The sequence below is a fragment of the Labeo rohita genome, chromosome 14, assembly GCF_022985175.1.
Source record: "Labeo rohita strain BAU-BD-2019 chromosome 14, IGBB_LRoh.1.0, whole genome shotgun sequence".
NCBI classification, from domain to species: Eukaryota; Metazoa; Chordata; class Actinopteri; order Cypriniformes; family Cyprinidae; genus Labeo; species Labeo rohita.
This window is the reverse complement of record NC_066882.1, coordinates 15,165,740-15,192,802: the sequence shown is the minus strand read 5'-3', so window position 1 is coordinate 15,192,802 and position 27,063 is coordinate 15,165,740.

Below are 27,063 nucleotides of genomic sequence, written 5' to 3'. Positions count from 1 at the left end.
TGTTTATATTGTACTTATTTTTCATTTTGCAGTGTCATGAATGAGAATACTTGAGATGAAATGGGATGTGCAAAGAAAACAAAGAAAAATGATAAATATTACCGTTAAACAGAATCTCTTATATTGCTGCTTTTGTGAAATTATTTAAAAATTCAACTTATATTGAAATGTTAACAATATTAAAATATTGTTTAACTGCATGTGTGTAGGATACATAAAATGCTAGCTATGATATTAGCCTTAACAAGACTAGTAGTTGGCCGTTTTATTCCAACAATGTTTAAAATGCAATTTTAAAACTGATAGTTCCAGTCCTTAATTCTGATTGGTTGAGCCGCGTTCTAAGATGTTGTAAATTATACTACAAACATACACCTTTGTTTACATTTGTGGGTTACTTGGCAACCATTTTGTTTCAAGCACGACCATTTCTTAGGGACCTACATTGTTTGGTGAAAGAATGATGTTTTTTATTAATATCATTACACTTTATTTGATCCATATTATTTTGTGAAACCTTATTACGTATACGGAATATTAAAGCAATAAGCCCTGTGAAGCCGTGGTTTACAGTGAATTTATTACAGCTAAAGGGGTTTTAGGCACTCTGCTTCGTGTTGTGCCTAACAACACCCCTTAGCTGTTAAAAATTCACTGTAAACCACGGCTTCACAGGGCTTATTGCTTTATTTTCACTAGATAGATGACATTTTATTTAAAATGAATGAATGAATAAATAAATCTTTCTTGTGATGCATGTACATTCACTGTTGGACATTGTTAGTGAAAAAATAATAACAAACTACATAAAACAAACTGGTTATAGGGTGAATAGTATGTTTAAGACAGTTTATTTTCTTAAAATGCCCATGGTTGAAGAAAGAGACATATTCTGTCTGTTCTTCCCATGAAGACATCCACCATTCTCTCCACAGACCTGTGATCCTTTGAGGCACCAGTTTTATGACAGTGTGAAGACAACATGAGCATGTGTTCACGCATTCCACGTCCTTTACTAAATCCTGAAGGTCGTCATGAGAGCATCTTTCCTCCAGCAGGAGCTTATTGACTATTGATGTCTGCATGCGCTGATCCTCTGCCAAGCGCCCGATGCGAGCGAGGAGGGGGGAAAAAAACTGTAGGATTGTTTGCTCGGTATGAATATCATGTCATTAGATTGATAACAGCGAGAATGGGAGGGAATGAGACTAGTGGTCTGGGTCCTTCTCTGACAAATGTCCCGTAAAGAGGATTAGCAGCGGCTACATTTGCATTGACACTAGCGTGCTTGGTTGAAATCGAGAGTCACGCAGAGAGGCTTGCAGAGAGGTATTGACACAAAATATTAAAAGCTGGGTCAATGGAAAAACACTAACTGGATTATTCAAATCCTACAGGGTGGCAGTTCTCTCAGGAAATGTGCATAATCAAAACATTCACATGTCCTTTACCTTCCTCTCATTTGCAGATGTCCTCAATAACTGCTCAGATGATAGTCGAAAGGGAAGAGATGGTCTATCTGAATAACGTCGGGGTGGTCCTGGAGTCACAATCCGCCAATATTGGATGAGAGCTGAAATGTCATATGCGGCTGAAGTCATGACGAAATATCAAAATCTGTTGAGGTATTTACGGAGAATGCCAAAGCGGCTGCTACCCTCCGCTGCGCCTTCCCGAAAACAAGAGAACAAACAGCTTCTAGGTTGGCACAATGAGCGATGGAAAGAAGGGGAAAAAAATCTTCATAATGCCTCACCTTTATGAAAAAATGAAATATCAGCAGGGTTCCACTACAAGGCCGACCGCTGCTTTTGCCATGAATCACTTGAGCGAGTGCGAAATGTCAGCTGAGTGGCCTTTTGCGGGAGGCTGGAGCTGGCCTTGAGAAGCCCCCCTTGTGGCCTTTCAGAGAGCCCCGTGAATTGACTGGGAACTGGAGGGGGGGCACCGGGGGGAACCGGGCCATGCCAGCACCATGGTGGGCTTTTCAACTACTCTGGTATCATATCTGGGCCCACTACTTTTTCCACTGCGAAGTAGTGAACTCTAACTTCAGTGGCTGACTCCTACGTGAAAGATGTGTGTGTGTGTGTGTGTGAGCGAGAGAAAGAATGGGAATTATTGTTTGTATTTGAGCACAACTGGGTGATTTGAATACCGAAACATGCTGTCCAAATGTTATCAAACGCAAATATTTATCCATATTTGAAATGCCGACAGAGAGTGCTCGTGTTTACATGTACATAACAAACAGCAGCGCAATTGGACGACGCCAGAAAAGTCACGACAAGCCCTCGGGGCCAGTGGGCTCGCAAATACAAATCAATTCCATTGTGTTTTTGTGTTTTGATCCACACTAACAGAGCTGCTCCGACACACCACGTCCCAGCCTGGCGTTTGGCTAGGAAAGACCAGCAAAAGGGTCACATTAGCATAAAAATTTGAGCACGAGAATGTTAATCGCAGATCGACAGGAAGCGGGCCGGACACTTTCCCGACATCTGTCGTGCGTGTCCGTTTTTCTCGGCGTTCCTGACACAATTTGCAGATGGCTCAAGAAATGGTTGGTACGATTTGAGCTCGGTTTGAGGCTCAATTTGGCTCAGGAATTGGGAGCTGCTAAACTGTGACATTCGAGACTCAACCCTTCGGCTGTCCAGACATCGCCCGAGAGGATAAAAGTGCAGAGCACATAACAGCGGTGATGATTTCAGCAATCCGGTGTATGACACTGTGAATTATGTCCAGCAGCCACCTGTCCTATCCTCCCCGCACGCCTCCCTCCTGTAATACAGCGCTGGCGGGGCCGGGGTCATACCTAAGCTTCCCTCGGTTTGTACCGGCGTCAGCGATTCCCTTTATAGACTGTTCGCACAATATGCTGCACAGCACTTTCTGTCTTTCCCTCTCTTTCTCTCTTCCCCCCTCAAACGAGCCTAGACGAGCACCCGTGTTCCCTGAGTGGAACCCAGCTGGGGGTTTTTAATTAGAGGTTGCGATTTTTGTTACGGATGTCTTTTTCATCTGCATGGGGACCCCACGTGTGCTATTCACTCATGTAAGCTGATGCCGCTGACATAACTTATGGCCATAACTTTGTGCCTACTAATCAAAACACGCTCCGGAAGCGTAAACACGCTTTAAACGGCTACTTTTGATATTTTCCTCGGAAAGCAAGGCTGCAGTGAATGCCTCTTTGTCAGTTCGGGTTTTTTCCCCATCAATTTTACGGAGCGCCAAGGGAGCCGTGACAGACACAGGAAAAACTTCATTAATCAAACACTTTCCTATGCAAACAGCATTTGTCAGTGTAAAACAAAGGCTTTTGATACCAAAAAGGAAGAAGAAATCCCATTAACGTTCAACAAGATGTTTAGCTATAGGGACGTGTTTTTTTTCCCCCTGCTTGACCAATTTCCTACTCCTGTGAGAAAGATATCCTGGTGTGTTATGTGTCCGAATCTTTAAGGCTTGATGTTAAAATATCTCTAATCAAATGACAGGAAGAGAAAGTAATTTGACGCATGCAAAGTCTTCCACACTTGTTCACGAAAGATAATTTATTGATTTTAATAATCGAACTGTGTTAATAATTAATATATTTAAAACGCATATACTGGGTAAAATAAATTATTGTATTACATTTAACATTGTATATTTAATATTTCATTTTAATAACTACTGAATGGTTTATAAATTAACTTTTTTAACTTTCAAACAAGGTTATACATTTTAAGGCTTAAAGGCTTTTTAAACTTTTTTTTAAACAAAAGGGATTTATGAAGTCATTATCTTTACACGCAAAAAAAAAAAAAAAAAAAAAAAAAAAAAAAACTGTAGTTATAACATTGATTTTATTTTATTTTTTTCTCCTAATTTAAGTTAATTTCAGATTCAGGAATGTTGAGTATTGTATTTTGGAATGCTCATTTTACTTGTTTTCCTTCCTGACGTAGTCGACACACATCAACTGCTAACTGACAAGATTGTAACAATTAATTAGAATAAAATTATATTAAAATACACAAGTGTCTGTGACCCATTAAAAATACTAACAAATGGCTTTTTTTTAATAAGAAGGGGTTTATTTTTACATGTGCAAATAGCAGCATAAACAACAACATAAGAAACATCACAAGTTGTCACATCACGTGCAGTGCTGCTGTGAACATAAAAAAATGACAAAAGAAACCTACACAAAATACATTTAACTTAAATGATTAACATATATAAAAAACACTTACTGAATCCACTGGCACCAAATGTATTGCGTACACTGGGCAAATAGTTGTCATATAGTCTGTGTATGGAATGAAGCTGAATTGTTGATCGATATTACCTGAGTTTTTCAGGTAGTTTCAAAGTGCAGGTTGTACTCCTGTAAATCACTGACCTCTGTGTCTATATGCAAAACAGGGTCAAGCACTAAAAGGTCAATTAATCTGCAGTCTAAAAAATGCTGGGTTAAAAACAACCCAACTTGGGTTATTTGGCAACCCAGCGCTGGGTAAATATTGGACAGAACACATGGTGGGTTATTTTATTTAAGCCAACTATTGTTTAAAAACTATTATATTGCTGGTTAAAAATAAAACGAAACTTATAAAAACACACACAGAATTACTAGAGGCGACAGCAATAATCAAAAGATGAACATTCATTATTAAGCAAGAACAAATGGACAAAATATAAGACTAATTTAATTTATTTGGGTGAATACAGCATAGTTTACAATATCACATACATTTCGTTTAACAATCGTTTAAGACATCAAAAACGTAACATTTAAAAGTAGCATTTTATTTTTAGTGTATTCAACAGTTCACTGTAATTGCTTTTTACCAAAATAGCACTAATTCTTGTACCGGTGAGTTGCTGAAATCTGAGCCGGAGAAGGGCTGGTGTTCGGTGGGGTAACTGCAAACTTCCAACCGTGGCCTTGCATTTCACTCGTAGCTGAAAGATGCCCATAAAAAGTACTGAGATTAGAGAACATATTTTAATATCAAATTAAATTAAACTCAGTACAATAACAAATAAAATCCATTTATTTTATGCAAGGCAAAAGGCGTTTTCATCCTGCGAAACAACCGTTGCTGATGCAGCTGATTGACATCTTGTGTCATGTTGCGTTGCGTAAAATAATACAATTTACAACACAGTAAAGATTTTATAAATAAAATAAAATACAAACCTTTATGTCACTGAAAAAGTGCACCAAATCGGTGGCGCTGAGAACCGCTCTCTCCTGTAGAGAACTCAAAAAGTCTTCGTTCTCACTGTGTGACTCAGCCACTGGGTTGTTTCGGCAAGCTCAACCCAGCAGATGGGTAGAAAAAAAATAACCCAGCGTTAAATGACCCAGCAGCTGAGTTACAGAAAAACTAGCGAGAACCTGTGTGAAAAAAATAAATAAATAATAAAAATAACCCAAATGACCCAAGTTGAACCCAACATTTGGGTTAAAAACATAACCCAACACCTGGCTACCTGTAACTCAAAAGCAGCTCTCAGATCAGTTCTGAATAGCGCACAACCCTGGACACTGGAGAGTGTTTATGAAACCTGTTTGAAGCACTTATTATTTTTGCAATTCCATTTGATGACACTAGTGGTGCGGACATTACACACTTCAGCTTTAACTGTTCATACCGTTGGTGTTCTACAATAAATCTAGCAAGTATACGAATTCCAGCTTTTCTGCTGAGCTCAGCCTTTTTGCAGAGAGCATGATAGCTCCCTCTTTGTATTCATGCAGCATCTCCCAAAGAGAGAAATCTTAAGAACGGTCACTTACCATTCTGACAGCTCGTTGCCAGGCATGACGCCAACCTCCGTGCGGAGCCGTAAAATCATGAGTCAGCGTTTTCAGATCGGGTGCCAGCGTTCATCTGAAATGTCAAACAAGCCAAATATGCCTGTGGTTTAGCGATAATGACAACCGAAGGTGAATAAAACCATTAAGTAGGCCAAAACCAGGACTGTGACCTACGTAACACCTATAGTGTGCAAAGAACACACACAATTTCCCTGCTTGGTACAAGGGTCAGCTAGGAATAGAACGGCAGGTAGTGTTTAATAAAATTGAGTGGTATTATCAGGCCCAGCGACTGACTTTTTAACTCAAGGACAAACACTCAGCTCTACACAAGAGCTTAGGATCCTAATCAATGGCTCTCTTGAGCAAGGTCTCGTTCCAGAATGAAACGATGTGTGGTGTTGTTACTATTAAGAGCTGATTAAGATGTATGGTGCAGACTTTTTAACACGGCACGTATGCATATTATTACAACCACCCTGTTGCTTTAAGCCACACAGCTGACACAGTACATTTTTCACATATAGGACAGAAGAGAAAGAGACAACATGGGTGTATTTGGACTAAAAGCCGCCACGCCGAATGATCGTCATGTTGGAATTATGTTCTGGAAGACAATGCTGTAGATTTAAATCTAGTCCTAATAGGCAGCAGTGGTTAAATTACTACTCGCTCGGTCAATTCTTTTCATATTGCTCGGACCTCCAGCAACTCCATTAACTTTAGGCCTCAAAGCCAGGCTCTTAAACATTTTAATTAAAAGAGTAAAAATCTATAACAACAGATTGAGAGCCCTGAGGCTCAAAGAATACAGTTAAAGACCAGCTGAGGTCTTGGCCCAGCTTTGTCAAAAATGGGGTGCCAGGTCCTCTTGCTGGAGTCTAAATTAATTTGAAAACTAGAAATCTAAGTATTAGAAGGCTAATCTCTCTCTCTGATAAGGTTTGACTTTTTTAAGATTGTTATTAGAACACTCGTTTCTTAATTGAAGCTCTAATCAGCTTTTAAATGAATATATTTAAAAGTCCAAGGACCAAGTTGGTTCTTTTTTTAAAGAATAAAACAGCGTAAAATAGAATGGAGGATATAATTAAGTTTTAATACATGAATTTAGTTACTTAAATAGGAGTTTATTTATTTACTGCTACTTGGATGCTTTTGCTGATTCTATTATCTGTTTATCTTCCTTGCTCTGTTGTAATCTTGCCTCTTCACAAACAGTATAATGCACGTAGAAGTACTTAAAAGTTGTCTAAATAATTATTCACAGAGCTATAATTTATTTGGATGTCCTTTAAGAGGTCAAAAGGGTTTGGCTGGTCAGCACTGTCCAGTTAGCCCCTGATAGTAGATGATGTAACTACACCATCTGGCTGCAAAAAAAAGCATGTTTGTCCAATGATGGCCATTTAGAATGATCTGTGTATTCTGACTACACAGCTATTTTGAAATCTAAGTACAAGGAAAATCTTTATGATATTGCTTGTTTTGCCGACAAGTATTGCAGACAACCTTGATTTGACTAGACTAGACGTTAAATGTTTAACTTAAAAATACTCAAGAATCTTTAAATAAGTGCAGAAAAAGAAGGTTTGGTATGTGTCACACATACACACAAGCACGCACAAAGTATCAGAGAGCCATTATAAGTGTTTAAAGATCTTCTTGTCCCAGCTGTGTCCAAAATCACCCCAGGGTCATCAACAACATATCAGTACAACCCTTAAAACACTGGACACAGCACTCACTCATTGTCAGCTCTAACCCTGAGTCTCTCACTTACAGAACAGCTCCCTGAAGTTTGATATGATGGGATCAGGCAGGGGTCTGCGGGAGCCTGAGTGCGCTGATGGATGAGGGTTTGAAGGCTGGCCAGATGATAGATCTGAACTGGAATATGTCCACCGAGTTACTGCCAGAACTGACAGCTCAACACAATGGTGATGTCTAGAAAGATCTGTATGTCCGAATTCATGTATGACAGGAAAATGTAGCAGGGATGTGAAAGAGAAATATGGATGATATGAGAATTTCTGAATTTTCTGAAATATCACTGTGGATTAGGGAAAAGCAAAGTTTAATGTAAGCTGTATAACTGTGAAGAAATAAGATCCCTCGATGATGATCAGTTCATGTTAAAGCTTCAAAATACAGAGCAGTTTAATCAGTAAGAATGTGTTAAATATTCATATACCCCAGATGCACATTCATGTAGGGCCTTCTTGCTGTACTCTGGACACATATAATGTGGATAGTTTTTATCCTTTGGGATAGTCTGATGGTCTGGACAGATTAGAGCGGCAGATAATTCCCTGATTAGAATAATTAATTTCTCAATGTTTCCATATTTTCTTCAAAAAGTCTGTTTTAGAGAAAATGCCAAATTATCCCTTCATTCTGAATGGAACTAATTTGGTTTTTCAGCGCATGTAGTTTGCTGTAGGTCTGTGTGGGCTCCTGTGATCAGGATGGCTTTTCAAAACAGACCTCAAAAACAAGGAGCATGATGGGAAGCGACTGAGCGTTAAGAGGGAGCGCCAGGGGCGACACGTTAGCAAAGAGGGCCACAAAACTCTGCATTCCAGTTGCCAAGGCAACCAGCCGAACGTTCCGCGTGTATACAAAAAGGCAAGAAGGTTTGACTGCGAGGCAAGCGCACAACTCAAACACTCAGTTATGCAGAGTGGCGTATGGATGATTATTTAGAGACTAAAAAAAGAGTCTGAAATTGCTCCGCAGCTCTAATTGTGAATTTCAGGGAACATAAACTTCAGAGTCATTTCAGGAAAGCTAATTGTGACAAAGCAAGAAACAGAACTGAGGGGTTTTGCCTAAAATAGAGACTGCATTTAGTGTGATTAGCTAAAATAAGTCAAATTTATTTAAATAATAATAATAATTTATTTTTTATTAGTAATATTAATAAAGCATTATTAAAAACCAATAAAAGCAGCAATTCATTTCACCTCATCTCACATATTGCTAATATATACACTCTAAAAAATGCTGGGTTAAAAACAACCCAAATTGGGTTATTTGGCAACCCAGCGCTGGGGCAAATATTGGACAGAACACATGGTGGGTATTTTGACCCAGCTGGTTGGTTTAAATGTTTATACCCAACATGCTGGGTTGTTTATTTAAGTCAGTTATTGTTTAAGAATTATTATATTGCTGGCCTAAAATTGGAAATTAAAAATCACACACAGAATTACAGGGACAACAGCAATAATCAAAAGATGAACATTTATTATTAAGCAAAAACACCTATGGAAAAAAATATAAGAAAAAATGTATTTGGGTGAGTACAGCATCATTTACAATATTACATACCATTAAACTTGTTTAACAAACATTTTAGAAATAAATAAATGTAATATTTAAAAGTGGCATTTTAATTTGAGTGTATTCAACAATTCGCTGTAATCACTTTTCACCAAAATAGTGCTAATTCTCATGCCTGTGTGTCGCAAAAAAATTAAAAACAAAAAAAAAAATTATAAAAATATAAAAAAACAACCCAAAATGACTGAACAAGCTGAAACCAGCATTTGGGGGAAAAAAACAAACAAACAAACAAACAAACAAAAAACAAAACAAACAAACAAACAAAAAAAAAAAAAAAAACAGCATTCTTTTAGAGTGCAGAAAATCTCTGACTGTAACTCAACACCTGGGTAAAAAATATTAAAAACAACCCAATAAAATGACCCAACAGACTGAACCCCTATCATGACAACTCTCTGAGGGTTTGGCAAGGTAATGTACGACAGTGTTAATGTGTTCGGTCTTGGCGGAATAGTTCAAAGTAAGAGCAAGTACCAAGACTTGCTACTCCCAATACATCTAGAAAATGCTGCTGTTAGCATGCTAGAAATACTGTTGGTGCACATATAACATGCGTGGATACCCCCCATAAAGCATACATGAATCACCAGATAAACACAGGTGGAGCTGGGGAAGGTGGAGGGTTTCCGAAGCACACTGCAACTGCTACGGCAAGCACTAGTCTAGTATTTGAATGTTGAACAGCAAGGTCATTGGCTGCTGATACAAAAGAGAACCAATCAACTGCACCATGTGATGATGTCATTATGTTAGACTGAGTTAGACCTATCAGACTGTGCCATCTAGAGTTTCATGACAGAACTTTTGGATATATCTTGTTTCATTTTTATAATATTTTAAGAAACAGTCAGATTATAAGAACTGGAGGGGGAAAATCCCTCCACTGTGAACCCCTACCTTTAATAAGAAGATTTCACAGGTCATAAATCCCTGTAGAAAATCATTCATTTTTCCCCCAAGATACCCAAAATGTGGTTTTAATGTTTGTGGGGTAATTAGGTTAAACTAGGGGAGAATGGCAGTGTTTTGCCTTAGGTGGATGGTTAATGTGTACAGAATTATATTTCAGACTAAATCATGAGGCTTCAAATCTAATCTGGAGCTGGGCCTGATTTGCATAATGTTCTCTTTTTAAATATGTATATTAATAAGCAGATGAGGACATGGGAAGTGGAGTACATTAGCATGCTTTTAAAGGAACTTGTGTGATCTGTGATGTGGCCAGGGCACAGTCTCTGCAATGCATTCAAATAGAGGTTCTGGGCCCTTAATGAGCCTGGGCCGAGGGGAGGTTGACGTGATTAAGAACTGAATTCCAAATGATAATATTTTCACTGTGGTTTTAGTTCAGAAATGTTGTTTATATGTAAAATTGAACTAGGCTCCATTTCAAGGGCTTTAATGGTCTTAGTGGTGGCTTAATGGCGATCGAGGTCAGTGATAATGAGTCGCTGTACATTGGCATTAAACTGACCAATATCTCATGTATTGTGCCTATCAGAATAGTTTGGCAGCTTTGATTGGGTGCCTTTCCTTATAGCCACACCCCTGCTTGAATACTATTGGCTATTCAAATACTTTTGATTGCTATCTTTGTCCTCTAAGAAGGTCAGTTAATTCTAGTCTAGTTCAGTCATCATCTGACTGAAATTACATTGTATAACCTCAGGCCAATAATAATTCATGTTCAGAAAGATACTGTACCAGTGGCTGTTTGAGTCAGAGTGAGCATTCAGGTGTATTGTATTTGAGGTGGTACAGAACAAAATATCTGCCCACCTTAAAAATAGAATAACCCAAGAACATTCCCAATATTCCCAAGAATAACCAGCTGGATATCACTTGTTTTCTTGATCAGAAGGTCAGTTAAGTCTAGTATAGATGATCATCATCTAAAATTAAGTTGTACAACCTCAGGCCAATGATAATTCATATTCAGAAACATACTGGCGGCTGTTTGAGTCAGGGTGAGCTTCCAGGTGTATTGTATTTTAGGTCTGTGGTTCAGAACAAAATATCTGCCCACCTATAAATCAATGAACCATTTTCCAAGAATACACAGCTAGATTTCACTTGCTTTCTGATGTTATGAACATAAAGTTTGAGTTAGAAAGATAGAAGTTCTTTTTCCCCAAATTATTTTTGGGTTCAGAAAGGATCCAAAGCACCCATTAACAGTCTCTCTTAGGCATTAGCTGAAGTTTAATATTTTCACTGAGAAATAATTGATTTGGAAAGACCTTGGCATGTTATCTTTATCTCAAGGAGTCCAAGAGGAATGGCAATACAGTGATGGGGAACGGCAAGACCAGACTGACTATCCTGTGCCATCACCAAAGGAGACACGCCAGGGAAAAAAATCTGCCAATAGGAAGCTGCCATTGCACACATTCTACTGATTATCAGCGTGCGCCAAGATAAAAAGTTAAAAATGCTAAAAGTAAGAAACATTCTTTCAGTTTCTTATTTGTTCCTCAGAGGAGAAATCTACCTTTTGACTAAAGAACACCTGTTGCTTTTTTTACAGCCTTCGGCTGTGGAAATCTTTGGTCTGCTAACGTGTGGTGATTACTTTTTTTACAGAACTTTTGTAGCACATGAGAAAAAAAAAAATAGATGTCATTTTGATTTGGCACTTTGCTGATCAAAGATAACTGTGTATAAGTGTGCAGAAACTTACTGTGTTGATTTTTGTGCCGTCTAAATTGCTCTGGGACATATTTGCTTGAACATATGTACACACAGAGTCCTGTCCAGGCCTCCAGAAGGCTTTCTACCCACACTGGTCATCTGTAGCCTGCCATATAAAAATTCCCACAGGCTGCTTCCTGTGACAGGGCAAATGCTGCAACTTGCCTGAAAAGACTGGCTCTGAAACCAACATGGCCGGCTCTCAGGAGAATATACCCACAGGGCTACCCTGGAGCCAAAATGGCCGCATCCCATGGGCAGCGTACCCACATGGCTGCCCTTAAAGCCAATATGGCCAAAATTCCAGGATGTGCAACATCTTTGTTGCAGAAAACTCAAAATGGCCAAATATTCGTGGCGATCTCCCAAAGGGTTGCGCTAGAGCCAAAACAGCTGACAACCACAAAGCTGCAAGCAGGCCACCTTTTTCAAAACACAACTAGCCAAATGGCCAGATGTTTATGAATCAAAAACTATTTAGTCATGACAGCGTGCCTGAATGATTTCACCTCTTGAGCCATATAACGGCATATCCAAATCATCTCCCTCTTTGCCAACTATGATCTGTTTCTTGGACTGAAATTTAGAGACAATTAACTCACCAAGGACAGTCATGCAAAGCGAAGTCCATAAAATCATCACTCGCTAATCTCTCATGCCTGTAGCTCAGGAGAAGATTATGCATCAATTTAAAGCGTAATTAAAATATAAAATTGCTAAATTGAAAACCGTAATTTGCGAAGACACCACGGACGAGCTTTTAAACGAGAAGTCCATGTATTCTGACATTAATTTTGATGGCAAAGTTCAATTCTAGACTACAGTGCGATCAGAATTATACTTTTCACAGAAATCATGCCTCTCAGTTGGCTAGATAATATGGCTCAGTGGTGAGGCAGAATGAGTGTGCTGATGTCTTTGGTAATTGTGGAGGATTAGAAATGCATTGAGTTTGAAATGACATTAGTTGGGCTAATTAAATTCTGGACGATTGTGCTGCGCTTCCACTAGGATCTATGTGGGCTAAGAGAGGGGAGAGAGAGAGAGAGAGAAGGGTTTTTGTGTGTGTTTAGGTCTTATCTCCTTCGACAATGCAACATCCATTCAGCCCTGTGGAAGAAATTACTGCCTGCAGCAGGTAGGGAGAGAATATGTCACCGGCAGAATCAAACAGAGTGAAACAGAGGTAGAAGAGAAAATGGCAAGAAAAGAACGCAAAGGCGGCAGAATGAGGAACTTTTTCATTTGTAGTCAGGCAGTCGACTTCACTGATTATCTTAATTATAATTTGTTGAGGTTGAGAGGTCACACATTATTCATTAACATAAAACTTAAGCGGCCAAATTATTAATCTGTGGGTTAAAAAGAAGAGAAAAGAAGACATACAAGTTTTTATTTCAAAACTACCCAACTATCTCAAACTGCTTGAATCGTGTTTTGGTTCAGATTAAGTTGAGTTGTGGCGGGATGTTTATTTAGCTGTACGCTCACCGCCAACCAAACAGTCAGGCTAAATAAAGCAGACAATTATGGAAACTCTCTTTTAAAATCACGATTTTCTGTCATGGCTCATATGACCGCTGCCTTATTGTTCTTTGCACACGTTAAGCGTTGCTGATTATTGCATTTTATTTTGCAGTAATAGCACAAATTTAAGCCTTTAGCAAGTATTTAGAGTACAATGAGGAAGCCACTGGTTCAAGCTCCTGTCCTTGACAGTGCCCTGGGCTTAGAGTAGCTATAGTTCTCTAATTTGTTGAGGTTGTTTGTATAAAATGTGATTTGTTGCTGATGATTATGTAATTGATATCCTTTGAAGGGACTTTTGTAATTACTGCTCAAATGTGTCACAAATGTTAATGAACAATAGCAATATCTGATTTGTGAACAAATTAGTCTTTTTAGTGAATTGATTTAACTGGTTCACAAAATAATTTGTTCTTCAATTGCAGGTCTCCAGTATTGTAAAAATATTAATTTACGAGTGATATTTTGGCTCGCCACTGGCAACTATATCAATGCTATCTCACGACCAGTTTGTATTTTACGAGGTGGCTAATTCATATTAATTTGTAAGATCTCACTTTTTTATGATTTTCTGTGAGGACTAGGTTTAGAGGTGGTCATTCATGCGAATTCCTACAAATTTGCCACCTCGTAAAATACGTTAAATTTTTCACAAAACTTACAAATTTATATGAGCCAGGTCATAGGAATTTGTATGAATTAGCCACCTCGTAACATATGTACGAATTGCCGTGAAATCTGGTTGACTGTATGAATGAAATTTGCATGTAATGCCTTTTTCCAGTTTGTTTTGCGATCACATGTTTTGTTATGTTGACATAATAAAATAAGACAATGTGCATCAAAGTTTTAGGCACATGTTGACGGTGCACTTGTTGTGGCAGCTTGAGAAAGATCGAAAATGATGGAAATGTGCAAAGTACTTGAACTAAATACAACAGGTAAAGCTGTCAGCTGTGTGGCCAGTAACAATATCGTTTATAATCGATATGGCTTCTTCTTTTCAAGATCTTAGTCTATATGCTGTGTTCTGTTAATGTGTGAACTTTGTTTCATTTGTAGTGCACTTGCTGTCTAATAATCGCAATAAACTTTGTGCTCTGTTACTTTTTAATAAACACAGAATCAGCTTTACAATTCTGCCAGATTTGACGAAATTCAAACAAAAAATAAGGTTTGCCGCTCATAAATGTAGCATGAGCGATCGCTTTAGCGATACAGTACAGCACAACCTACAGAAATGTCTCATGTAATTACTCATTCAGTGTTTCAAACTGTGGAAAATGTGTATAGCTTGTAAACAATGCCATGTAACAAACTCAAAATACCCAATTGGCGTCTTTTTTTGCAATGGCTCCTTAAGTGTTTTTTTTTTTTTTTTTTTGTCTGGAGCCCTGAATTGGATTGGACTGAATTGGACTCCAAAGTGATTCTTGAGTCAACAACTCACTACTGGGCAGAGGCAACTGAAATGAAAACTGCCTCTAATGAGTAATTTGGAATTTTGTAAGTAGAAAGACTGAAACAGTATTTTATTTTGTAAACATATTCTAATAATCAGTTTTATTTACAGTTTTGAACAACATGAACTTTAGTATTGTTTATTGTAAATGCAAATTATATTTTGGTTCTCAACTGAACAATGAGCTGAATCATGAATCAAATGAATTTCTTTGAACAAGTTAATTGAATCAGACCATTCGAAAGAACTAAATCTCTGTCGTGACTTCCAATCACTAACGTAAACATTATTCATCCGCACCTCGTCACTCTTACAGACTCCTTGAGCTCACAAATTAGCAGAATTATGCGGATTTGTTTGTTTCTTTGCTTTAGAAATGGGCTGGAGCTGAATAGCAATAATCCCCAGTTGTCATCCTGCATTAACAGATTATGGTTCATCTCCAGAGAGACTGCCCAAACTTCATAACCTCAGTTTCAACGCCTAATGAGATGTCTTTAAAATATATGGGGGGAATAATAAACATATTTGTGTTTAATGTGGGCATTTAAGTGTGCAGTGTGAGAGAGTGTATTTATGGCTGGTATAAACAGATGTGTATTTTTAGCCACCTCAGCAATGGTTAGTACAGATGGGAACAGACTCTGTACAAGAGTCTAATTCATCAGACATGCATTTAGTGCTCTTTAATTTACAAGAGAAAGAGAATGAGAAACAAAGAAGCAGACATAAAAACCTTCTAGTGGGTTTGAAATGTTTAAATTTCTGTTATCTAAGACTACACGCAAAAAACACTTTCTGTAATTGAACTCAGCTAAATTGTATTTATGCGATTCGATCTGAACCGCCCAATTTCCTTTGCATAAGTTGCACAGATTACCGTCTGATGAAACATTGTACTGCTATGTGAACTGACAACTGGCATAATGACTCCAGAATGAACTGTGCATGTGTGATGTGCACTCACTTGTGTGGGGGTGTGTTGAAGGGTAAATAACAAAAAGGGGGCTGCAATGTTCTTGATGCGATCAGATATTTGAGGTTGAAAAACATGGAAATTTATGTAATGATCTGAGTTTTAATAATTGCCTTAAGTGCTCTGCAATAACCAATTTAAATACTGTTTCCCTCTCCCTTCCTGTCCTCATTGCGAAGCGATTTCTGAAGCAATGTGACACAAATGCATACTGATATGATTTAATTTTTAAAAAGTATGCTGTTTATAGGAGGTAATTGTGAAATTGATGTAAATATCCAAAAAGGGGTGAGAGTGTTATGCTCTGAAAGCGAGTAAGTGGGCTGAATTTGGGTCAGAGCGTTGATTTGTATTAAATCTTCTCAATATGGATTCCCTTATCCGAGCTCCAGAGATTCAGTGAGAGCAGTCACAGTAATTGTGCATTGGTCCTGGAGCTGAAAATTGGTTATATATTGATGTGATATTGCGCTGGGGATAGGAAGAAGGCCACAGGAAGTCCAAACAAATAAGTGGGTTCGGGAGGAAAACGGAAATCTGGATTATCTCTATTTGAGAATCAAGCCAGAAGGGTGAAAGCTCGGCCCTATTATCGATATAACAAAAGGACCAATAGCCACAGAAAACAGAAACACACAAACGCAAATAAACAAACCCTTTTTCCTCACTTCCACAGGAGGTTTGACTTTTTTGCCCCCTTGATTTATCATTTTGGTTCTCTTAAGCACATTATACTGAGATAATACAGTACATTATAGCACTGTATCAGCAAAACATTATATGCTTTGTTAATTAGTGCAAAGTTTTACATTATGTGTTGACTGCTTAGGGCTTAAGGTTCATATGCAAAAGTTTTACAGCTTTTTAAATTAAATAGCAATATGTAGAAACCACACTTGGCTATTTTTATGTGCATTTTTTTATATTCAGCACACTGAATGTCTTCATTAAACCACAGTGTTCTCCCAGTGTTAGATACTTGGATAAAGTCTACGCCTTGTGCAATCTTGAACGCCTGACATCTTTTCCCTCCATTTCAGTGACCTTCCGGGCATTTACCAACTGTTCGTCAATATTTCCTTGATTAGAAGCCAAGATGAGGAGGTTGTGGGGAAGCATGCAGAGATTTTAATATCTCTGTATCAATGTGTAAATTTAATAAGGGCTTCTTGAATTGGTTATAAAATAAGGTAATCCTAAATATTATGACTTTTTTCTTTGAGTTAACTTTTAGAGAGTGGTCCCATCAAGTTTCAAGACATTTAATTTCCCACAAGCAATGAGCTCAAGTTAAGTTTAACAACACTTTTGTGCACCTCATGGACTTGTTTATATCTTTTTACTTTGATTACAGACTAGCTGTTTGTTAGCAGAGCTCTCATATTCGATTTAACTGCTAAAGTTGCACCCCTCGTCCAAATGTACTGTTATTGTCTCATTAATACGCACAAATTCCTCTGTGGTAAATCTTGGCAGGGGTTTAATGGAAGTCCTTGGCTAGTGAGCCCAAGGTTAGCACCACGTCTCTTGAGGATAATTAGCATTGGCTCATTACAGGCGGACGGGGCAGCAAGAGGCCCCGAAACCCCCGTCACGCCGAAGAAAATGCTCTCCCGCTCAGCGCCAGCGGCCTCGCAGTCAGACTCCCCGCATCAGATCATATATGACACGCACGCGCTCTGCAATCACACGGTACCAGCTCGCTGAGGAGCGAGAGGACTGCAGGGTGAAGTCTGACTGTAATCAAGAAGCAGGCTTGAGTGAAAGCTGGATTGAAGACAAAGGCCCCGTGGAGTCGATGATTTCACTGCGGGTTTAGACAATGTAGGAGTAGCCTTCAGATAGAGGTAGGAGATGAGTGGAAGAGTTTGAAGTGTGCTTTTTTTTTGGCTTGGAGATTTTGAGTTCGGAGTATCTGGGAATATCGTAGGCCTGGATAGGTTGGCACGTTTTTCTTGAAAAGAAGGGGAGGAAAAGAAGACTTCTGAGTCCAAATGTTCAACCCGTATACACACACACACACACACACACACACTCAGACCCTCGGGTCTCAGGGTCTCGCTTAATTACCGGACTTCATTAGAGGAGTTGGCAGTGTGGTGTGTGTGACTGGGCAGCTGGCCAGTGCTGCAGAAATGAGACCAGGTCTCACTGTTTGATCTCGCAAGATAGTGGACCGAAGACTCCTTTCCAAAGACAAGTGTGTGTGTGTGAGATGGTTTGTTCGGCTTTGAATTGGTGCGATTGGATGTGATAATTTTAAGAGTGTAACAGTGTGTGTATTTTTTTCTGCAGTGTTCTGGCACAAAACAGCAGGTGTTTGATTTACTCAGCTCAAAGTTGAGACCCCTCTACTGTCCAGCCGAGAAAAATGAAATGATGAAAAAGCCATACCCAACTACTTTTACACACTCACACCTGATAGCTGCAGGTATTAATAGCTGGTAGATAATATCCTTTGATTCTTGTTTCCTGACTTTCCTCCTGTGTTTTCTTTTGGGTTTATTTTGATTGATTAACTTCATCTAAAATTTTAAACCGATTCTGTAATCCATCCTTTCAGTGATACTGAGTAAAGCACTATTGGTGTTTAGAAAACAGTTATTTATAATATTATTCAATATTCTTTTTAAGCTTTGTAAATCTCACTTTTTTTTTTCTTTTTGCAATTCTAATAGCTATTACAACTAATAAAGTACTTCCTTTGACTAGCACTTAAAGGGTTAGCTCACCCCCGAAATTTAAATTAGCCCATAATTTACTCACCTTCCAGGCATCCTAGGTGTATATGACTTCCTTCTTTTAGAAAAATACAATCAGAGTTATATTGAATATTATCTTGGCATTTCCAAGCTTTAGAAATGCATGGATGGGTGTTTCTCTTCATCAGTTCAAAACAAGTCCAATAAAGTGCATCTATCCATAATAAAATGTGAATAAAGTCCTCCTGTAGCAAATCAGTGGATTTTCGGGAGAAAAATATCCATATTTAATAATCACTTTAATCTAGCTTGTGCCAACTGGTCTTAAACGGAAGCCCTTTCGGGTGTTTACAGGAGCGAAGAAAACAAAGTGTCCTTACTTTAGCAAAGTAAAACCAGTCTCCTCTGGGGTTATATCAAAATCCTCCTTCATTTTACTTTACAAATCCTCATTTTGTACATCTAATTTGTGACCATTGTTTTGTTTTGATCTCTCCACGGCGTGTTCGCGTTCATCTCTTCTGAGTGAAAAAGTCCTACAAAGTCATACCGTTTTTCTCACAAAAATCCATCGATTCGCTACAGGAGAACTTTATTCACCCCCTGGAGCTGTGTGAGGCACTTTTTATTATGGATGGATGCACTTTATTGGACTTGTTTTGGACTGATGAAGAGAAACACCCAGTCACACAATTCTAAAGCTTGGAGATGCCAGGATAATTTTTAATATAACTCTGATTGGATTCGTCTGAAAGAAGGAAGTCGTATACACCTAGGATGCCTGGAGTGTGAGTAAATTATGGGCTAATTTTCATTTTTGGGTGAACTAACCCTTTAAAGCGTTTATTTAACTTGACATACATGTCTGTCCCTGTGTTTGTCATGTATCAATATATGGGCCGATAATATCTCGCAAAGGCCTGTGCAATGCAACAGAAAATAAGTGGCCATCAAAATGTCTTGTTTGATTTTTGTCACTGTCATCACTGTTTAGTCACGTCAAGTCAAGTCACCTTTATTTATATAGTGCTTTATACAGTAGTTTCACAGTAGTAAACAGGAAAATAACAGAATTAATGATGCAGACTTCATCAAATATAAGAAATTCAAACTCTCCTATAAGGAAGTTTATTATTCAGGTCAGTTATTCAATGTTAGAACGGCAGCTCCTGCATCAACGGTACTCTTGTGAACACCACTTGAAGGCTTCGACAAAAGAGAAGAAATTGTTGAATAAAGTTGTTGTTTTTTTTTTTCTTTGCACACAAAAAGTATTCTCATAGCTTCATAAACCACTTGAACCACTGATGTCACTTGGACTATTTTAATGATGTCCTTACTACCTTTCTGGGCCTCGAACGTGGTATTTGTGTGTTGTTGTCTATTGAAGGTCATACATTTTTTTGGATTTCGTCAGAAATATCTTAATTTGTGTTCCAAAGATAAATAAAGGTCTTACGGGTTTGGAACTATCCCTTTAATGTGATGAACTTTTGGGACCCTTGTATGAACGTGAGAGGAACTGACTTCATACATAAGCCTAACTAAAAATGATCTTGAGCCTAGTTGGTTTAAAAAAGAAAAAGAAAAAAAGTGAAGTTAGTTCTGAGAAAAGTTCTAGAATTATTTGTTTGCGGATACCACTTGGTTTGATATTCTGTTATCTAATGCAACCAAATTCAGACATTAAGTGTGACTGAAATGTCCAAAAAAATCTCGAATACTTTTTTGGGGGCCCCTGTATATGCAGACATACACATATCTAGCTCATTGTGTTGCGATCACAGTCGGAGTCTCTCCATAAATCCACCCCCCTCACTCTCCCTGGCGGTACGGCTAGATAAGGGTCCTCAGACTGGCGGAGCATGCAAAAGCACATATCGAATTAACTGTCGGTAATTATCTTAAAACGATGCTTGTTGAAGCGACATGGGGAGACGAATGCATAAGAGAGATAAAGTAGCCGGGCTCCTCCTAACAGCAGGCAAAGTTAACTCCTTTCTGCAGAAGCCCCAGATAAGCTCTTTTTGCCTAAGGCACTCAAGTGCATTTGTGCTGTTATTTGTTGTGTTATTGCTTTGTGCACATTGAATGGGCAGTTTGGTGCCCGCACGCTCACTGAAACGGCCATGCATTGGGCCAGTAGGGTGAAGGCCAACTGAAGCATTGCATCATGCTGAGCAGACTCGTGATGGCTGATTGTCTTACCCAATGAAAGTGTGGGCTGCTGAGCTAGCTTGCAAGTCACTGAGGTGTGTAAGCATTGCATGAATATAAATGCATCATATGTGTGAAAACAGTTCGTGCATCAGGTGTCATGTATGATCACCTTGATGGAACTAAAAGGCTAGAAAACATCTGGCTCACGTCATCTGAATGACGCATATAAATATATCATCCCGAACGTATTTGTCGCATGACAACAATCATTTTACTGGCTACTTTTGTATGCGCTATTTTAGTGTGAAAAATTTTTCACAACTGTATTCTGTTTATAAGGACATTTGTGTATGTTTTCTAACAATCATGGCAGATGGAATTCATGACGGGATGGACGAGAAGAACATTATAAATGGGTTTATCTAAGGTGTAGATGACGGTACAGTGGTAAAAAGATGGGGAAATATGCAGTGCAAACTGCATGCAAAACAGATTTTGCACCATTACCTTATTTACATAATTCTTTTAATGAATTGGGTGCTAACACAATGCAGAAACTGTATGCAAATAAGAACCTTGAGTGTAAGTGCAATTTATTACTAAAATCCTAGCTAATTCCAGTAAAGTCTTCATCTTTTATTTTTCTATTTAGATTTTAGATATTAAATGATTTCTCCATCAAAATGCCAATGCTGTCATATGTGTGTATATATATATATATATATATATATATATATACACTAAAACAGCTCTGATGTGCTGATAATGGTTGAATTACATACATGCTTACTCATTATAGATCAGGTGAATGATCCCATGTCTTTGAAAGAGGAACAAAAGTCAATAATGGCTGATTCTGGCATCATGATTGCGGTCAATATAACTACATTAACTTATACAGTTCCAGCTTTAGTGTTGTGGGCAACGTGGCTGATTTAGGGTCATCTAAGCCAAAGAATCAAAGCTTTACTCTTTATATTTATGCATTTATCTTACATTTCCCTGAAAGTAAAGCAGTATCTTTGAGTATCAGGTGTTTGGCAAGAAATGGTTGTCTGGTGTGGCTGGATAAGAATAATGTGTGTGTACTGGTGTGTGTCACCATATCAAAATGTGGGGACTTTGCTTCCGGAAATCTAGATTCTTTAAATCCACCTCAATGTGTGTGTGTGAATGAGTGTGAGATGATGTATGTGTGCGTGGGCACGATGGTGTTCGAAGATAACGTAAGCATTTCTCACTTCTCCCTGGGCGGCTGTAGTGATCCGCTTTTGTGTGTCCCATTTAAAAGCCCCTCAGTACCTCTTTGAGGATCAGCCATCAGCTTCTTGATATCTCAATTTTGGCACGCCATTCACACACTGTGAGCGTGTGTGTATGAGTGTGTGTTTAACCTTCAAACAAGAAGTTTCGATGTGAATAGGACACTGTTCACAGGAAAACAACAAATGCATTTGTTGCAGTGAAACTGACGTCAAAGGCAATATTACACCTAGAAAAGGTGGACAGCGTGTTTCTCAACGTCCTTCACGAGCAGACTCGCCAGGCGCTGGATGGCTGTTGTTTGTTGTGTGTTTTTTGACCTAGCTTAATTGCGGCTGCGGACTCCTTTGAGGCGGGAGGCTGATGCGGCCCTCAAAAACGCTGATGGGTACACAGTAATAACTCCCCTCTCTGATTATTTTTTAATCTCCTGTTGGTTCAGATCTGCACGAAGCTGAAAGAGTTTTTTTTTTATTATTATTGTTATTTTATTTATCTTGAGCTGGGCATGGAGATGTGGGAAAATGGAGAGCAAGGTCAAAAACCCGCCTGTGGAAAAAACATCATGCCTAATTCCACAGTGGACAGAGGAGTCATTACCCATAACACATAAATATGTCTCAGTTTTTATGCAAACAATTTCAACTGGTTATTGCTTATCAGTGCTCTCGCCTTCTTTAATCTCGGAGACGTGTTATATTTTATAATGTAGTCTTTAAAGGGAGAGTTCACCCAAAAATGCAATTCTGTTGTCATTTAGTCACCCTCATGTTGTCTGAATCTAAATGATAGCGAATAAATCATTCAAACAGGATTTGTGAATCAAATCAATGATTCATTGAAAAGATCTGAATCGAATTAATCTTTAAAAATTGCATATGTACAGTTGCAAAATGGTAATTATTTTACCAAAATAAGAGGGATCATACAAAATACATGTTTTTTTTTTTTTTTTTTAATTTAGTACTGACCTGAATAAGATATTTCACATAAAAGACATTTACATATAGTCCACAAGGGAAAATAATCATGTAAATTATAAAAGTGACCCCGTTCAAAAGTTTACATATGCTTAATTCTTAATATTGTGTTGTTACCAGAATGATCCGCAGCTGTTTTTGTTTTGTTTTGTGATAGTTGTTCATGAGTCCCAGGTTTGTCCTGAACAGTTAAACTGCCCGCTGTTCTTGAGAAAAATCTTTCAGGTCCCACAAATTCTTGGATTTTCAGCATTTTTGTGTATTTGAACCCAAACGCTCACTGATGCTTCAGAAGAAAAAACGATGCATTAAAATCGAGGGGTGTACACTTTTGAATGGAATAAAGATGCACATTTTTCTTATTTTGCCTAAATATCTTTTTTTCTTCTTTTTTGTCCATTTAGTACTGCCCTTTAGAAGCTACAGAAGACACTTACATGTTTCCCAAAAGACAAAATAAGTTAAATTTACCCGGATCTTCAAATTTCAAAAGTTTTCACCCCCTGTCCTCAGTGTGAAAAGATGGATCTCAAAATTGTACAGTCATTTTTGGAAAGGATTCAAATAAACAAAATGCTGAAAAAACAAATAATTTGTGGGACTTGAAGGATTTTTTGTTTTCTGAAGAACAGTAAGCGGTTTAGCTGTTTAGGACAAACAAGGGACTCATGAACAACTATCACTAAACAAAAATATGGCTGTGGATCATTCAGGTAACAACGCAATAAGAACCAAGCATATCTTTTGAACGGGGTCATTTTTATAAATTCAACTATTTTCTTTTGTGGACTATATGTAAATGTATTTTATGTCTTATTCAGGTCAGTACTTAATAAAAAATATACATTTTGCACATTCTGCAGGGTGTATGTAAACTTTTGTCCCCAGCTGTATCTATTGCATAGTATGTTAAAAGTGTAGTTTGTCAAAAATGACAGTTTTCATAAAAAAAAAAAAAAAAAATGGTTGAAAAATACCAAGATGGCTTATTATTTCTGGCAAGTATGCAACTGATGCACATTTTACTATCCAATGAAGCCACAGGAGGAGATGTGTGAATGAAAGTGATGCAACTGACGCTAGAGCACATGACAATGTGATGGATGTAGTACATCAGGATTTCATTCATACTGCACATATTGGTAATATTTGAAATGTACTTTGTTGATTGCAATTACTTATTCAAAATACCTACTCAGAGATTCGTAACAGTTTGTTAGATTTTCAATAAATCATTGATTCAGTGCATGAATCAGACATTGCCTTATAAACTTGTAATGACTGAAAAGTCATGAAGCTTGAAAATGTTATTGACTATAATGTTTCTATTTATGCCTCCTGAGGCCTATTATTTAAGGGGCAAAGCACAAGTTTCTTGTGGTAGTGTCCGAATGACCAATTCACTTCCACTTTACTTCACTGAAATGATAAGCACTTTTCTAAAGGTCTGACAGGTAGAAGTTAATTCACCAGATAACTATTACCTAGAACCACTCAGGCCGTGGCAATTTATGGTTAATTTTCAGAGAGAGCTCTTAACACACGCACATACACTCACATACACACATCACATATATACCCACTCACTCTTCCTCAACCTATATGTTATATATCTGCAAATAAAGTCTTGCTTTTTTTTCTTTCCAGGGTGAATGAAGTGAAAGGAAAAAGAACAATCAGGAGTCTTTTTGAATTAATTTGCTTAAGTGAGGTTACAAATGGGCATAATAGCCATGGCAGCCACAATTACAGTCAATTTACACTTTCCAATTATCCATAAAAGGTACTTAACCTAATACTTGATGTGTGTCAGACGAAGGCAGGCCCAATTAAGCATGGGGGTGGTCTGAATTTCTGCGCCCCCTCTTTTTTGCACACATTCTCTCCCCTGGCTCTCCTGATCTAAGCACCACTCTAGTGAATTTAACACCAGCCATCCAAAACTCCACTCTGGGTAAATCACAGCCACTCCAGTTCAGCCTCAACTCCAACAAATTTTCAGGGATTTCAACCTGATGAGCAGGGCTGTACTATTCTAACTATTGTTTCCTGTTGGTCATCGTAATCATCATTACGCTTTCTCTGGACGTCCTGGGTGGAATCGCTTTAGGAGTTTAACGAACAAGCTAATCTATCTGACAGTATGCATAGATTAGCATTACAGTACAGTACTGGAATAATGGTTGCTTTATCAGTTCTGCACATGAAACTGTCAGTTACTGATATCTTGATTTTCAAAAACTCTGAAAAAAGCTCTGCTTTTATGTGTTGTTTTCTTATTATGACTGTTAGTTAAATTTTTAATGAATCAAATTAATTAATTACAATTAATCACATATATAAATATTAGGGTTTTTTTTTTGTTTGTTTGTTTGTTTTTTTTTAATTGTTATATGATTGAACATGAGCTTTTTAATGTTTTCTCAATACGCACTTTTCTCAATATGCCTTGTCTAAGAATTATTTGAATAAACTACAACTGGTGCAAAATGCTGCAGCTAGAATGCCTTTCAAATAGGGGGAAAAAAAATGACATTACACTTGTTTTAGCTAATTTGCATTAGTTGCCTTTAAGTACAGAATATTATGGTTCTTTTGATGCTTTTTGAATCATTGATAGACTTAGCACCTTTATGTCTTTCTGACTGTTTAATAAAATATGTTCCAATTCGTAGATTGTGCTAAATAAAATGTGTTATTACATTTATGCATTTGGCAGAAACTTTTATCCAAAGCAGGCTACACTGGATTCAAGCAATACATTTTTCTAATTCATGCATTCCATGCAGGGGCAATTCTAGAATTTTAATTTTAGGGGGGCTCAGCCCCCAATGAGCATAAAGTAAAATAAATAAATAAATAAATAAAAAATGTTTGACTAATAGGGTTGGTAATCTAAACTTATTGCAGCATTCTAATACAACCCTCTTTTCTTATAGCTCAAGTATGCAAACCTCTTTGCCACATGCACTGGAATATGTATTATACTGAAAGTAAAATTTTCAAATGAAAATGGCAACATGGTCATTTTTTAAAGTATGCTTTTATATGTGCTTAAACGAGAAGTCCACTTCCAGAACACCAATTTACAGATAATGTACTCACCCCCTTGCCATCCAAGATTTATGTTTATGTCTTTCTTTCTTCAGTCGAAAAGAAATTGTGTTTTTTGAGGAAAACATTTCAGGATTTCTCTCCATATAATGGACTGATATGGTGTCCCGAGTTTGAACTTCCAAAATGCAGTTTAAATGCTGCTTAAAACGATCCCAAATGCGGTTGTAAACAATCCCAGCCGAGGAAGAAGGGTCTTATCTAGCAAAACAACCGGTTATTTTAATTAAAAAATTACAATTTAAATACTTTTTAATCTCAAACACTCGTTTTGTTTTGCTCTCCCTGAACTCTGTGTATTCTGGCTCAAGAGAGTTAGGGTATGTCGAAAAACTCTGATCCTATTTTCTCCCTCAACTTCAAAAATCATTTAAAAATCATCCTACATCGCTGCAGAAGTACCGACCCAGTCTTTGCAAAGTGAACATGCAAAGAAGATCAAACACCCTTAACAAAAAGGGATTCCATAGGAATCAAAACTATAACTTTGGTTGTCATGTCACATCTCTTTTTTTTAGAGTCTTACGTCATGAGCGCTACTTTTTTACTTTTATTTTTTCATATGTTGACTGCAAAGATAAGCCTTCTCTCTCAAACCCAGTTGTAGCACATCCAGCACATACAAAATTGTAGTTTATTGTTATGAGAATTAAACTTGGATTCCCTTCCTAATTTGTCTCTTGGTGTGTATCTGAACCCTCAAGATACCCTTATTGAGCGCAAGGACGCAAATCGCTATGGCGATTGAGTAAGTGGGACGCAGGAAACAGAGCGGCCCAACTGGGGAGTGAGAGAACGGGTGGGAGTAGGAGAGGGTGCAGAGAAAAGGAGGGCATCCTAAAAGACACTTGAGATGAGGAAAAAGAAATTGAAAATATCAGAATGGCATGCAAATGATCACAAAAGTAACTTACTCTTCTCCCTACAAGCATGCTTTCCTCAGTGTACTTGCAATGTTCTTGTCCAATACATTTTTGACGACTTATCAAAAAATACAGTTTGCACTTGTTTAAGTGCTTATG